General features: G+C 32.9%; 1 long non-coding RNA gene across 2 annotated transcripts; it reads left to right on the top strand.

Moving 5' to 3' along the window:
- Nucleotides 1–3,175: 3,175 nt before the first annotated feature.
- On the top strand, nucleotides 3,176–10,075 carry LOC147513002 (uncharacterized). 2 transcript variants are annotated; one of them, XR_015215169.1, is made up of 7 exons: nucleotides 3,176–3,399; nucleotides 3,485–3,534; nucleotides 4,489–4,615; nucleotides 4,876–4,932; nucleotides 5,020–5,174; nucleotides 8,366–9,197; nucleotides 9,848–10,075. It is a non-coding gene; the product is annotated as an uncharacterized LOC147513002 (long non-coding RNA). The 2 variants fall into 2 exon arrangements; XR_015215170.1 differs by lacking the exon at nucleotides 8,366–9,197 and having other exon boundaries at nucleotides 9,848–10,062.
- Nucleotides 10,076–16,697: the final 6,622 nt, after the last annotated feature.

Raw genomic sequence — 16,697 nt, 5'->3', positions numbered from 1 at the left:
TTTATGTTAATTGTTCTTTGAGGTTAGTTCAATGCATTTGCATCAAGTTTATGATTTCTTGTTAATTATTTTTTTGAGGTTAGTTCAATGCGCTTACATCAAATTTATAATTTTCCGTTAATTATTCATTTAGGTTAGTTCAAGTAGTTTTCATCCATTTTTAATGTTTCATTAATTAGTCTTTGAGATTAGTTCATTGCATTTGGATCCAGTTTTATTTCCGCTAATAACTCTTTAAGGTTAGTTTAATACATCCATCTAGTTTCTGATTATTTATACTTTGAGGTTAGTTCGATATAATTATATTTGGTTTCTGATTTCCCGTTAACTATTCTTTGATGTTATTTCAATGCATTTGCAATTAATTTTTGATTTCCCACCAATTATTCTATGAGGTTAGTTCAATGCAGTTGCATTCGGTTTTTGATTTTATGTTAATTATTTTTTGAGTTAAGTTCAATGCATTTGTATCCAGTTTTCAGTTTTCCATTAATTATTATTTGAAGTTTGTTTGATGTATTTGCATACCGTTTTCGATTTTCCGTTAAATATTTTTCAAGGATTTGCATTCAATTTCTAATTTTCCGTTAGTTACTCTCTGTCGTTAGTTTAATGCAATTTGCATAAAGTTTATGATTTCCCGTTAATTACTCTTTGAGCTCAGTTATGTATTTGAATCCAGTTTCCGATTTCCTTATAATTATCCAATGTGGTGTGTAATACCAACATCTACTGATCCATTTGTAGTGTCCTTGCAAACATGACATAAAAAGTAAATTATGCTTAATTTACTATGTGGGATCATCGAAAATTATCCAGCTTCCGATTTCTCGTTAATTATTCTTTAAATTATGCATGACTCACTATGTGGAATCTTCAAAGATTATCTACGAATGAGTGTTGTTATATTAACTATTCTAAAAAATATTTGCAAATATGCATAACTATTATATATTAATATTATATTGATCACTCAACCAAATTTCTTATAACATGAAAACCTCACTCTTCATTAAAAAAAAATAACTCACCTTTGATAAAATCTTTCAACTTCATTTTTTTGTTTAATAATAGAAGTTTGATTAAAGTTTTGTGAGATTGCCTAATAAGGCGAAGTTCATATATATTGAAGCTACTTGAGAGATAAAATAAACATCATTTTAAATGCAAAACTATACTTATCGAGACATTCCCACAACATATAACCCAACTATGTTTTGAGGTTAGTTTAATGCATTTGCATCTAGTTTTTGATTTTTTGTTATTTATGTTTTAAGGTTAGTTCAATGCAGTTGCATCCAATTTTCAATTCCCGTTATTTATTTTTTGAGATCAGTTCAATGCAGTTGCATCCAGTTTCTGATTTATCGTTAATTATTCTTTTCGGTTAGTTCAATACATTTGCATCAAATTCCCAATTTTCTATTAATTGTTCTTTTTCGAGGTAAGTTCAATGCATTTGCATCCAGCGATTTCCGTTAATTATTATGTTAGATTAGTTTAATACATTTGCATCTAGTTTCGATTTCTCAGATTTATTATTTGATAAAGTTGCATTTGCATCTAGTTTCGATTTCCACTTATTGTTTGAGGTTAGTTCAATGAGTTTGCATCCAGTTTCCGATTTTTCATTAATTATTTCTTGAGGTTTTGCATCAAATATATTTTTTGAGATTAGTTCAATACAGTTGCATCAGGTTTCCGATTTCCCATTAATTAGTTTTTAAGATTAGTTCCACGCATTTGCATTATGTTCCCAATTTATAATTAATTTTTCTTTGAGGTTAGTTCAATGCAGTTGCATCCAGTTTCCGATTTTCCGTTAATTTAATCTTTGAGGGTGAGCTCAATGCATTTGCATCCAGTTTCTGATTTTTCGACAATAATTTTTTGATGTATTTGTATCCAAGTTTTGATTTTCCATTAATTATTCTTTGAGGTTAGTTTAATACAGTTGTATCCGTATTCCGATTTTTTATTAATTACTTTTTAAGATTAGTTTAATGCTTGCATTTGCATTCAGTTTCCGATTTTCCGTTAAATATTATTTGAGGTTAATTCGATGTATTTGCATCAAGTTTTCCGTTCCCCATTAATTATTTTTTGTCGTTAGTTTCATTCAGTATTATATATATTTTAAAATATTTGTCATTATTGCTTTGCTGTTATTTTTTTTTCATTTTATATTATATATTTTGTATAATTGTTTTTAACTATGTTTTGAGGCCATGTTAAGGATATATTCGAAATAAGTCGGTGTTTTATCATAGATACTAAAATTGTATGATTTGTAATAGAAAATTAGTTTATACAAATCACCTATTTTTTAGCAATTTTTTTTATTTGATCAAATATAAATTAATTTCTACAAATCACCTATTTTTTAGCAATTTTTTTTATTTGATCAAATATATAAGAATTGGAACACTAAAAGTGTTTGATTCGTAGTAATAGAAAATTACCTTATACAAATTACCTATTTTTTTAGTAATTTTTTTTTATTTGATCAAATATATAAGAATTGGAAATACACCCAAACTCTCCAAATATAGGAATTAAAAATACACTCAAACTCTCCAAAGAGGTTCCATGTGCGTGGGATTGTAGGCTATTAAAAAATACTATCTTTCATATTAGAGTATCACATATGATAGAAAAAAGGCTAACTCTCATATTAGAGTGCCACATAGGAGAGAGAAAATCCTCTAGGTCTCTGCTTTAGTATATAGATAGTAGATGTAACTCTGGGTAGAGAACTCAAATACAAAAACTCTCTAACCCTAATCAATCTCCAGTCTTCTCTGTTATTCTTATTGGTTTCTCTAATATATCAATGTCACAACTCTCCTAGTATCACCACTAACATATAATTCAACAATTACTTATCAGAACTTGTTAGCAATCTCATACATTTGATTGTTCATTTCAAACTAAACTCGATCACTTTGTTTGTTTATGAGATTATTATGCATCACTAGTACAAAAATGGGTTTTTGTGACTGTTTTTATCGAGTATTTATCACGGGGGTAATGTAAACAGTGACAAATGATTTTTTACAATATACATATAAGTCACTGTTTTTAGATAAACAGTTACAATAGGATTCAGTAGATAACTACCCACATTAAAAAAAACTAAAAAGATAACTACCGAAATTTACTCTGTCCCGCACCATAAGTCCCCGACTCTCCCGACTCCACTACACAGTTAGCAAAAACAAAAGTTGAAACAAAAGACTCCACTTCGGTAACACATATCAAAATATCAAATCAATTATTCCCTTAGGGCTTTCAAGATTAGTTGGGGTTTCCAAAATCCAGGTGCATTTTAAGTCAATTACAATGTGGATAATCAACTTTGATCGAACTCTAGTTTGGGTGGGTCTTCGAATTTCAGTGGTAATTGACCTCGACTGCCTTGAATTTTAATTGTCCCTCCCTTTTCTCTTTCGTTTGTGAAACTCTTCTATTCAATCTTCACCAGCACCAGGCTTTCAAGGATTACGAACTCGATAGTTGGTGGAGGCAGGACTTGTAAGTAATTATTCCTATTACATTTTGTAAACTCTTTCTTTCCTAATTTTATTTATAGACAATTTTTTTGTGACACATAAATTCTTCTTGGCCTTAACATCTTTCTTGTACAGTATTTTTCAATGCTGATAAACTCCAGTAAGTTATTTTCTTCCATTTATTTATTGACATTAACAAACCATCTGATTCTTTAGTGCTTAACACTGCAGTCGTCTTTGCGAGGAGTCAGGTGTGAAGTATATTTCACACCATAGTCATTCATAAGAAAATGATACAATAATAATTATGAGCCTGCCCATTTCAATCCACAGCTAGCATCTATCTATTTATGTGCTCTTTTAAGGTGGATTAACATGTGCTCTAGAACATAAATTTTATGGCAGAAATGGGGTGTTGGTATTATTCGTGAATTTTGGTTGTCTCGAATTTACTGGTATATCACTCTAATTGCAAGTAATACAATGAGTATTTGCTTGACATATTTCATATCTTAATTGCGATTTTCTTTTGTTTCCTTTTGGTTATTGTTGTTGTTTTGTTGTTGGTAATTGGCATGAAGTGAAGAAACCATGAGTAATGACAGACGACTATCCTACGTAGTAAAAGATTTTGCTAGTGACTTGTTTTCATCTTTCGTACTCTTGAACCAACTGGTTAAGTTCATGATTTGATTTCTCCTGCAAAGATGAAATCTTAGTTTAATCGAATATGGTGGCCTTGGTTTTCAATTGGTCAGTTAATTAGCAACTATGAAATTTAGACGTATTAGATCATGGGTCTTAAGCCCTAGATGGCTAGGATTGACAACATGAAGTTGTTGTTTATTTCAGTAAACAACAAGTCTTTGTTGCTTGTTTAAAATTCAAATATTTCTATAAATGAAAAATGAGAATATATGTTTAGACTATATTGAGTTCATCCACTAATATATATATTTTTTGGAACGCTGAACAGAATGAGAAAGGGAAGTACGTGAATGTGTTTATGAAGAGCCTGGTCTCATGGCATGTGGCAACAATGTGAATGGCTCGGGCAGAAGCCTTTGTCAATTTAGAAGAACCAAATATTCATGTGGCTTGAGGTGCTTATTGTTTTTTATTTTACCCTTAGAATATAATTTGTGGTACAAAGCAAATTTTGATTCGCTTGAGAACATAATTCGTAGGAGCAATGTGCACCTTTATTAGTGGATCTGTTGTGTTCCAACTATTAATTTATAAACTCTAGCAATAATTATGATGATATTGGCTTTTGATTTTTTGCATATAATACGAGTTGGTCCATCTTTGTAGTCTAGTGTTGGGCCACTATAGATGCCTTTGAATTGATTCTATCTTTTAGGTTAATGAACAAGGTATAGGAAGAAGAAGGGCATGTGCTTGTGGTGACTTGCTAAAGGTATATATTTTCTTTAACCTTTTTTTAGTCCATTGAAATTATTTGTTGTTTTGTCTATAGTTTGAAACTTGCACAATGTTCTCTTAGGGCCAAACAACGCACGCGTATCAGTTGATAAGATTTTGGAAGGTAAAGATCGTGTTGCTCTTCCTATACCATTTCGCGATGAGCTGGTAATTTTGAAAGATGCTCTTGGATCACAAGTTGCTTGGCCAAAACACTCAGTATTGAAAGGCATTGAGGTAATTTCATTAAGTTTTAATTTATTTTGAAGTACTTTAAAATATTTTTTTCATGTGTGTCTAGTTTTTTTTTTTATTTTTGTTTTTGTTTTTGTTTTTTTTTTTGTTTTTGAGTTTTAAATATTCTCACCTAAAAATAGTTAAAGACCAAAAAGGCTAATTCTCCGATACCAGCAAAAAATTCTAAAAAAGGAAAATGCTGAAGTAACTACAAGTTGTCTGAGAAATACTGAAAATCATACATTGGATCTTGGAAATGTGAATAGTAATGCTCGAATTCTTATTTTATGTTGTATTTGCAATTAAACCCATTATGACTTTTACAATTCATCTTAGGGCCGAGTCGCGGTTTTTGTGGATTTCAAATCCAATGTTGTTGCTAAGGTATAGTCTACCTTGGAGCTAGGACCTAAACCGAAGTTGTATAATGTTCCCTTAGGACAATACAACACACATGTAGCGCTTGGGAAAATTTTGTAAGGTAAAGATCAAGCTCTTCTTCCTGTACTAGTTGGCGATAAGTTGAAATTTGTAATGTTATCCAAGAATGTATTATGAACTATCCTTAAGACGAAGATTAACCATAAGACTGAAGACATATATGTAGTTGATTGATTTTGACGAGATTAGGTTAGTTTTTCATTTGGATTTGAATTAGGCTGATTATATTTATATGAATTAGATTGAAAATGTGTTATTTATTTAATTACATTTTATGATTAAGTACAAATGTATATTGATTATCTAAAGAGATTGTTTCAATGAAATTAGCAATATATATGAGTGGTACTTGAAATTTAATGGATCATATTCGGTATGTAGTTTTTAGGTGTGTAGTTTATTGCACGTCCCTGAATTTTATGAGTTTTCATATATATATATATATATATATATATATATATATATATATATATTTTTTTTAAATAAAAAAAAATATACATATCACGGTTTTATCCAAACTGTCATGACTAATGGTATTTTTTATGACCCTTCAAAAGGATGAATGCATAATAAGTTTATTTAAAACCGTCACAAATGATATGATTTGTTGTGACGGTTTTGAGCAATTGTTACCATTTTTATGGTAGAGATAGACTAGTTTGGAACAAATATTTGTGACGGTTTTGAGAAAAAAAAATGACTCACTCCGTCATGTTTTGGAAAAAAACAAATTGACAAAAGACTTTTTTATCACTGCTTTTAAACAATGATATAAAACCTTTTTTTTTTTTTTTTTTTTTGTAGTAGTGGATATATAGACTATATATATAAAGAAACATCCTATGAAACCACCACCAGGCATATGTGAAATGAGTCAGCCATTAATATTTTTTATTCTTTTTATTAGATTACTAGACTTTAACCCGTATGCGATGTCACCATTGTCATTATGAGTCAATTTAGTGAAATAAATAAGAGCACTATTTCGATTGTCATTATGAGTCAATTTGAATAAATAAGAGCACTACCGGTCTTGCCGAGATGTATCGTGTCTGCGGAAGTGAGGGGTCAGATCAATACCTCTTGATACAATACACACGCACCCCCTTTGATTTGTGAGGCATAGCCTACATCTCAAAAGATTTAGCCAATAAATAATATGTCTAAAATTATCATATTACACCACCAATCTTTTTGCAAATATGAATTTTTTGTAAAAATTCAAGGATTAAGGTTTTTCTCTTTTTTTTTTTGTCATCTAAATTGGACTTGTTTGCGTTATATTGATATTTGACATCATATGTAGGGGTGTTCATAGGTTGGTTATGGTTTGGTTATTACTAGTTCCGAGTTCAATTTTATTTTTAATAGTTCCTATCGGGTTCGGTTATTTAGTTGTTTGTTTGTTTTTTTTTTTTTAGAAAACTCAGAACCATACCTATTAATTAAGTCGATTCCGATTTGGGTTTTGGTTCCTTCTCAGATTATATATTATTATTATTATTATTAAAATTGCGTTTATATATATACATACGTGCAATGTACTATATAAAGCACGTGCACTTATATAAATTATCATGTACACATTTATTAGTTAATATATACATTAATATTAACTAATTTATAGTATACATGGGGCAGTAGTCGTTAACATTATTATTAATATTTATAGTACACATGCATGTTCAATGTAATGTAATGGTACAAAATATGTATTTAATAATATACATTCACTATTGTGCTACATACCCCTGTATAGTTAGTAGACTTTTATACTTAAAAAAAATACTATATATTATAATATTTGGGTTTATATTTATTTAGTGTAATATAATCTATAAACTTTATATATCAAAATCATAATAATCGATTTTGGTTTCGGTTCGGGTACCCACTGGTTCTTTTACCATTCAGTTCTTTCTCAGTTCGGTTCTTGAAGACCCACTATTAATGGGTATAATATTTTATAAGGGCATCTCCAATGGAGGGTGTAAACCGTATAGAGTGGAAATTTTACACTCCAAATATAAAAAAACTCTCTCCAATGGGGTGCTATACCGTAGGTAATAATAGTGTATTAGCTAATAGAGAGGGTGGGGAATTTCCCCTCTTGCTATTAGTTAATAAAAATCGAGGCGACACTTTAACCGACGTCCGAGTGAAATAATTTTTCCGGACGCCACTTGGAGTAACGCCTCTTTTCTAATTCTAAAGTAATTTTTTAACTTTCGGACGCCACTCAAGCCGACGCCCCGTCCCGTTAAGCTATACAATCTATTTTTTTTTTACACTCTTCCATTGGAGAGTATAGAGTGTGGATATTTATAAGCTATACAATACTATACAATTAGTGGTGTAAAATCTTAATGGGACTTACGTGGAGTCTAGGTGGAGGTGTAATTTTACACTCTCATTGGAAATGCCTTAACACAACTGCTATAAACGATTCCGGTTTCGGTAATAGGATACCATGCACATCCCTACCCTCATATGTATCATATATAACTTTACACGTGGCTACGCCACTTCTTGCCTTAGAGAACGCGTCCTTTTGGATTGAGCACTTAAGGAGCTTAAGGAATGTCCTATCAGCATCAATAACATTTTCTCTTACGAATTAATTAACTCGATAACTTTGTTTGTTTGTGAGATTATTATGCATGTAGACTATAAAGAAAATCCTATGAAACCACCACCAGGCATATGTGAAATGGCCCGGCCCATTAATATTTTTTCATCTTCTTTATTAGATAATGCTAGCAGGCTTGGGGAATGAGAATTTAAGAAATGCTGAGCGAGCACCACTATTGATTACTAGGCCCATGTACAGCCATTCGAGTTTCAATGGCTATGTCGTGTAATTGGTTTTTGTTGACAAGATTGTTGTTGAATATGGCGAGTTGAATGGATTTAGAGAATTTGGTAGAGGCATTATAAACAGATGGATAATGTGCTTGGCCAGTTGGGCCGATCTTCCAATTATTGTAACAATATATTGTTAATACTGAAATATTTTTGTTATTGTACATATGAATCCATAAATCTAGCATATATCTATTTCATTTGATAATTGTTTAGGGTAACATAATGCTGGACAAACTCATCTTCAAAATTGTAATTTGTTGGATGATTGATATTTAATTATTTTTCCATTTTTAAGATTTTCTAATTTTAAGAGAGTCAAATTAAACAATAAAAAGTGGAGCTGTCTTGTTGAGAAAGATGTATATAGACCTAAGTCAACTATTTTTAACCATTTGTTACCAACCAAACTGTCCTTCCGGGGGAGAGACAGTTGAAGAAAGAACATATAAATACGTTTTCTAGGAAATGTTGAATTCATTGAGTCATTATGTTTCTCCATCTCTTCATTCATCAGTAATTCCGATGGCAAATACCAGAGATAGGATGGTGTTTGTTCTAGGCATTGTTCTCTTTGCTAGTGTAGTTCAGCTCGAAGCATTATCACTTAATCAATGCTCAGGTTGTCAAAGCCAGTGTTCCGCCTCGGCCATAGACTTATGGGAAAACACTCGTTGCCGTTTTACGTGCTTTGGTTCTTGTTTCCGGATAATCAATTGGGTAAGAAATCTTTATGCTTGATTGATTTAAATAGAGAGAGAGAGAGAACTCCTTGAAGCAAACTTTTAGTCGATTGAAGGAGCAAATGAAATATTGGAACCTCTCTCACCACGCCATCTAAAGAGTGCGGTCAGCCCAACATAAAAATAACTTATTAAGTTGACATGGCAGGCTGCACACGGTAGATTCCAATCATTCCATTGGATCGTCTCCTCATTGTATTGTTAGTCTGAAATAGATTTCCTTTTTTTTTTTTTTTTTTTTTTTTTTTTTTTATATAAATATAAATTTAAACGCAACTCTTGAATCACTTTAGAAAGATCAATATTGGTTACAAGGTTGGGGCGTTGAAGACCAAGGTATGAAGTAGATATCCACATTGTGGTAAAATTTCAACTACACATACATTTTGGCACTTCAATTCATATTCGTCATAGGGTTCATCCATTTCTGACCCGAAGGAGTTAAGATGACATGCACAATGGTGTTGAAACTTCAACTAAATACCTGCAAAACAGTGGTGCAATTTCACCTACGTTTCATTTTCTTGGCGCCAAAATTATTCAACTAAATTCAAACACTACGTCATCACCGTCTTATTGTACATCATACTTTGTTGGTGAACTGAAAAATGACATTTTCCTGTGCAGGGTGGCCGAGGACGTTACGAAGGTGCCCAATTGGGTAACAGGCATGAAGAGGCTAAGGCACCCGCACCAATGGCCACGGATCTCTCAAAGCTTGCACCATCAAAACCCCCATCTAGACCTTATTCAAGGAAGATTAATCCTTGGCAGGAGTTGTTTACCCTGCATTAGGTTGTTCATATACAATGTATAAACAAGTTTGTAGATATATGAAGAACTCAAAACCAGTGTGGAAGGTGTTTGGTATCATTTTGTTGTAAATCCACTAAAAAACAACCATTGAAATTGAATCACGGTAGGATCAAGAAATAATATAAATTTATCAAAAAATTCACCATTTGAAATTGCATATACTAAAGCATTCTATCCATCACATTGATAATTTTACATTTTAGAATTCTAACTAAAATTCAATTCAAAAAAAAAAAAAAAAAACTAGCCAACTTTTACTACTCAAACGAGTATGTTTATACAAGTGAGAGTTTCTATATGAATACCCACCCTCCAATTCATCCAAATCAGCTAAACAAATTAAGATATAACATGGCTTCAAGAACCTCATCCTCCTCAAGAGTTCTTGACCAAAGATATTGGGAGAAAAAGGAAAGGTGATGGATAGAGAGAGATGGGTTTAGAGAGATTGTGACTGTTTAAATTTTCGTGGGGTTCAGAGCTTAATGGCTGGAGAAGAAGAATAAATGAAGAAGCCACAGTATTTTCTGTTTTCTTATTCCTTATTTTTGAGTTTTAATCGATGATTTTTATTTTAGTTTTACTACTGAATAACGGAATCAATAGATACCGATATACAGATTTTTTGAATTGGGCCAACCAACTAGTAGCCTAAGGTCCATAGTATATAATCCAAAAAAATATATGAATCAAACAAAAAAACCCAGATAGTGCACCCTAACCCATGTACAGGTTGGCCCATTCATGCTGCCAAATAGGCTTAACTGATAGTTTTGTCCAAAGTTATTGTAGATAGAGCATCGACAACACATTACTCTTTGACATGCTTCAAAATTCACCTTAGTAATGATTTGTATAATTTGTGAGTTTGTGATTGACTGATCGAAGTGCTAAATAATGTTTACTTTCAAAAAATATTCAAATTATGGAATACAATTATGAATTGGATGTTATTATTTGCCATTTATACGTATGATTGATCAACTAAAACCTTATTATAGGATTTTAAACCGGTTTCTACAGCAACATAAAATTTTACCGAAACCAACTGCGTCGCAGGCCTTACCACGTGCTGGATATCATTTGATACCAACTTTCTTTTGGTAATTTCATTTGATACCAACTTATTGTGTAATACATTTATATATGATACCAATGAGATAACGATTGTGAAATAAAATCAGCGATGAATATGAAATGGTTACAAACCCAATTATCCTTCTCGAAAAAAAATGAATAAAAATAAATTATCCATTTCTCGATCAACCATATCATTTCTCGCATGTGATAATTAAGTTCGCTATTTTCGGAGGATCAACTTGTTTGTTGCTGTATTAAAAAAACCCGTAAAAGTGAATATTAAAAAACCAAAAAGAGTGAGGAAAGCATGTGAACTACTGATTGCCATGGTTCATCTTTGATATGGTTCGGTGCAACACTACTTCAACTTGTACGTTGCTTGAGATATTTTGCTTCACATAAGTACATAATAGCTTAATTTCGTCTTAACTGTTAAATCATTTTAATTATTTTGTTCCTTTTAGGTCACATTTAATTCGTAATTCTCTTAATGCAATTAAGTTTTAATTTTTGAATAATATCAACAAAATCATTTATTTTCTGAAATGGAGAACATAGTCTTTTCTCTGTCTCAATAATACTTCAGTTTATTGAGTTTTTTGCCCTTTGTTTTGAAAAAAAACTAACCAATCACAATTTTTCCAGTTTATGATAAACGTACAATTAGGTTAGGCAAACAAATTTTAACTGTTATAAGTAATTTATTCCGATCCCCAATACATCTATATATATGTGTGTCATTTTCTTTTCCACTAAGCCTCTAACAATTACAAATAAATTAAAACTGAGAATACCATCAAGGCACGGCTATTTCCAGTTTCTAATGTGACAATTGCAATTTTTTTTTTTTACAATTTCAGTCTCCAATGCACTTCTATTAGTTCTATAAGATTAACAGTTTTCTAGTTTTATCCCCCTACAGTTCTTTCATCTAAAAGTTTACTCCCTTCCAAAATCACATCACATCCAAGTCAACTGTTATCTTTTTGCTCAATGTATATAAAAAGACTTCATTGCCTTTTGCTTTTTGCCCTTTTAAAAGTTTTCTAGTTTTACCCCCTCAGAACTTAGGCCAATTAGCTTTATCCCCATAGTTCTTTCATCTAGAGGTTTACCCCCAGAACTTAGGCCAATTAGCTTTACCCCTTCAGTTATTTCATTTAGAGATTTACCCCCAAGACCACAACACATCCAAGTCAACTGAGTTTGACCGTAATTTATCCTCATAGTTCTTTCATCTAGAGGTTTACCCCCAAAACTTAGGCCAATTAGCTTTACCCCCTCAGTTATTTCATCTAGAGATTTACCCCCCAAGACCACAACACATCCAAGTCAACTGAGTTTGACCGTAATATTTTTGGTCAAGATAAATGAAAAGACTCTAATGCCCTTTTCTAGGTATAATTATATAAATACCATGTGACTTTGGCAAAGACAAAATTAGAATTCAAATCATCTAGGACACATGTCATGATCTTGTGAACTCTTTCCGACAACCATACACCATCACTACTATAACATCCCGTTTTTTTTTAAATTTTCCTAGTACAATAATAATAATAATAATAATAATAATAATAATAATAAGACTAATAATAGATAAAAACCAAAAATATATGATAACTATTAGTTAAGGATAAAAGCCCCGTAGATAAATAGATAACTTTCATCCTTATTTTTTGGTGGGGGGTTTAAAACAAAAAGGAATTCACACGTAGAGGTTTTTACCAATAAAAAAATAAAAAAAAATAAACCCCCCGCGGAGAGTAACATCGGTGAGGGGTTCTTTGTAAGAGAAAAAAAAAAGATTTCGAATCGATGAAGACCATCTTCTTCGTCTTCTGATCGACCGGTCTTTTCGGGGTTTTTCCACTTTCGGAAATCTAGCTGTTCGGTTTACAAATAGTGAGTAGTATGAACATGTTCTTTTAAATTTTTACTGATCATATCTGTTAATGATTTTTCTTATCTGATATTTTGGAACATTGTGATAAAAATGTTGATTTGATAAAAAAAGATGTATGGCCATTCATGCGAACTCAAGCCTCACTTTGAGTAGGCATAAATAGGATTCCTCGCATGTTCTCTATAGTCAGAATAATGGTGGCGCTTTTATAATTTTTGAAATAATCGCATCTACGCCAAATTCTTATTTTTTCCTAATTGTTATCTTTGGGATGATGATGAGTATGTTGTATTAGTAGATGTTGGTTGTTGTTGGGTATTGTTGAAGTTAAAAAGAAAGAAATGGCGCTAACTTCGCGATTTAAGATTTGGGGAAAATCAAGTTTGATTATACAATAGTGTTGGGCTTTTGGTTGGGGATTGAAACCGAGTGGTTTCGGTGTGGTTTGATTGTTGTTTGAGTGCTGTGAAGCTTTGACAGGAGCGTTAATGGCTTCGAAACACGATTTCTGACGAGTGATGGAATTGGGTTTTAGTGGTGTCAAACTATTGGGTTTTTTGTGAGGAGTGAAACCGATGGGGTTAGAGTGGAGGAGGGTTAGTGGTTTGTGGTGGCTAATCGGTGGAGGTGGCGAGATGTGAGGAAGAAGAAGAAGAAGGTAGTGATCTGTTTATTTTTATTTTGTGGGCTTGGGCCGAAATCAGTTATGTGGGCTTGAGTGTTTTATTCTTTTTTAGATTTCACTTATGGGCTTAAGTTTAGTTGGGCTTGGGAAAGGCTATATACATTTGGGCATTAGTCTTTGGGGTTTTGGGTTAGATGAGTTTAGGTTGATTTGGTTTGATCCTATTGACCGAATTAGGGTTGACTTTGACTAGTTGACCAAATTTGACTTTTAACTCGAATTATGATTTGGTCTATTAGTATCGATCTAGGGCTATTAGCGTGCTTGGCTTTAGGATAAGACCTTTATATATATACGTGTACGTGTATTAACTACTATGTGATATTTCAGTATTTTATAATATACGACGCTATGACAATTAGACATCAATATCATTAATAACGCGTAAACAATAATACACGAAAGAAGATACTCTTCCGTTCTCTAAAATAATATATGCAATAAAGTTTAATAATGCATACACAAATTTACCACACCCTTTTAGAACTCTCCACGCCTTAAGTTTTGGAAATGAGATTTTATGACTGATGATGTCATATGTTAGGTGGGCATTTATTGAATGTGTCATAAATGACCCGTTAGCGTTATAAAGGGGTATTCATTGAATGTGTCATGAATGACCCGGGTATTTATTGAATGTACCATGAATGACCAGTTTGTTTGGACTGCCCTAGAGATGAACTAAGGTATTAAGCCAAGGGTTAGTTGTATTCCTTGATTGTACAAGAATGTAGGTTTGTGTATTCCTTGAATATGGCGGGAATGACCTAAGGTATTCATTGAATGTGCCATGAATGACTTGAGTTTTATGCCATAAGGGCATCTCCAATGGGGGGTGTAAACCGTATAGAGTGGAAATTTTACACTCCAAATATCAAAAAATTATAACTTTCGTATTTTAAAAATACGTTTTTATCTATTTAATTAATTAATTTAATTATTTATTTTCAAAATTATTTGGATCGGTTTGAGACACATGGAGCTTGGTTTTAAGGGCCGAAGTCGGTGTTTAGGCTTGGGTTTAGGACCCAAGTATATAAACACACATTGTTACGGAAAATAGGGTTCGAAGAATAATAAAATAATGAAAATGGAAGCGAGCTTGAAGCTCGTTCTTTGGAGGGTGGAGCCCACGAATCGGGCTAGGAGGATTCGGCCGAGTTGTTCGCTGATTGAGTAGCTATTTTGCTATTTCACCGGTTTGTAGTTTTACATATATATCGGCATATCTTGTTTCGGTTTTTATATCTTGTTCATTATCCCATTGTATTGGACTTAAGTGCCATTTGTTTTATTAAATTTTGTTAAATTTGGATTTGTAATTAAACCGTTGGGTGAGGTTCGTTAATGGCGCCCATGAAACCTATTAACAAAAACAAAACAATGGTCCCCAGATATGTTTTGGAAGTGTTTGTATTTCATTTTTCGTTATCTTGTTGTTGTTGTGTGGATAGCTTTGAAAGAAATCAATGGAGGTCGAGTTGTTTCTTCGGTGGTGGTGATGTTGGAATCGAGATGGGTAGTATAGTATAGTGTGGGTTTTGGTTGGGGATCAAAACCTAATTGTTTTGAAGGGTGCTAATGGTGATGACGAAGCTCCCAAATGGCGTCAATGGCGGCCAGAAATCGCCAGTTTAAATTAAACTTGGTGTTTGGGTTTTGGTTGGAACTTGTTGTTGGGGGATTGATTCTTTGGTTGTGTAGTGTGTTGTTGGAAGCTTGCAGGTCGCGATAAGGGGTAGCGAGGTTGATCTGGTGATCTTGAGGGTTTGGAATTTTATTTGTAATTTTCGGTGTTGTGAGCTGTTTTGGTTGTGGTTGTAGTTGGATTTTGAATGGTGGTAGTGGGGTAGTGTAGTAGAGAGGGGGCAGCGGTTAAAAGCTTGAGGCACCATTAATGGTGGCGAAATTTGGTCTCGAGATCTAGTTTTGGTCGAGATGTAAATTCAAGAATTGAGGCTTTGGCATTAATTAATGTTAGAGGGTTTTGTTTGTGAGTCCAACCGACTTGTCGAAATGGGAGTGGGTGGCCTAAAATTTTTGGTGGTCACTTTGGTGGTGGTAGCTAGGGAAGAAGATGAAACGATGCCAAGCCGATTTGGGCTTTGGGCCTTGGGCCAAAACTTTTGGTTTTGTTTGGGCCCGGATTCTATTTTAAGTTGTTGGGCGAAAATGTTTAAGTGTTTTGTCTTGGGCCAATTTCTTTTTAGTGGCTAGGCCGAAATTTCAATGGTGGTTGGGCGAAATTTCAGTTTTAGTTTTAGGGTCGGTTTCAGTTCAATTTTGGACCCGAACCACTTAACTATTTTGGGCGGTTCTATATTGATTGGGGCCGATCCATTGGACTTAAAATAGATCTACATGGGTCTTTCAACTTTTAGACTTTCGGGTTCTAAGGTTTGGGTTTGGCCGGTTAGTCCGAACCATTACCTTAGCCATGAAGCTATGCACCTTTGCCATAGCCATGAACCATGGCTATGACCCACCTAACCCCGTCGAACATGGAAACGAGCAGGTTTGACTTTGTAGGGACATGTTGACCTTTGACTATTGATGGTTGACTTTGACTTTGACTATGACATGTTGACTTTGACCTTTGACTATGAAATGTTGACTTTTCCAGTTTTTCACCTATTTGATTTGTATGGACAAATATAGTAATAAAATATTGTCGATATTATATAACTTGGTTGGTCATTATCTAATTTAGATTTAGCGTGAAGTAGTGTGAAAACATATATATATTGGGCTTTGATTGTGGGTATGGACCGCCTAATTGTGCTTCGTTTTATGTTGTATATTATATGGACACATGTAGTAATAAAATGCTGTGGAAGCTTGTATAAATTTGGTTGTCGATTATCTAAGAAAGTTTGGACATTGATGTTGTGTATTTTTGACTCGTGGACGATATTGAGATGTTAGGAGGCGTTATATTCCCTAATACGCTATACTAAAATGTATGCGATACGTTGAAGTAATTGTGACAT

Source organism: Coptis chinensis, chromosome 3, assembly GCF_015680905.1.
Source record: "Coptis chinensis isolate HL-2020 chromosome 3, ASM1568090v1, whole genome shotgun sequence".
NCBI classification, from domain to species: Eukaryota; Viridiplantae; Streptophyta; class Magnoliopsida; order Ranunculales; family Ranunculaceae; genus Coptis; species Coptis chinensis.
Note: the sequence above shows the minus strand (reverse complement) of the source record. Positions and strands in the feature narration are given on the sequence as shown.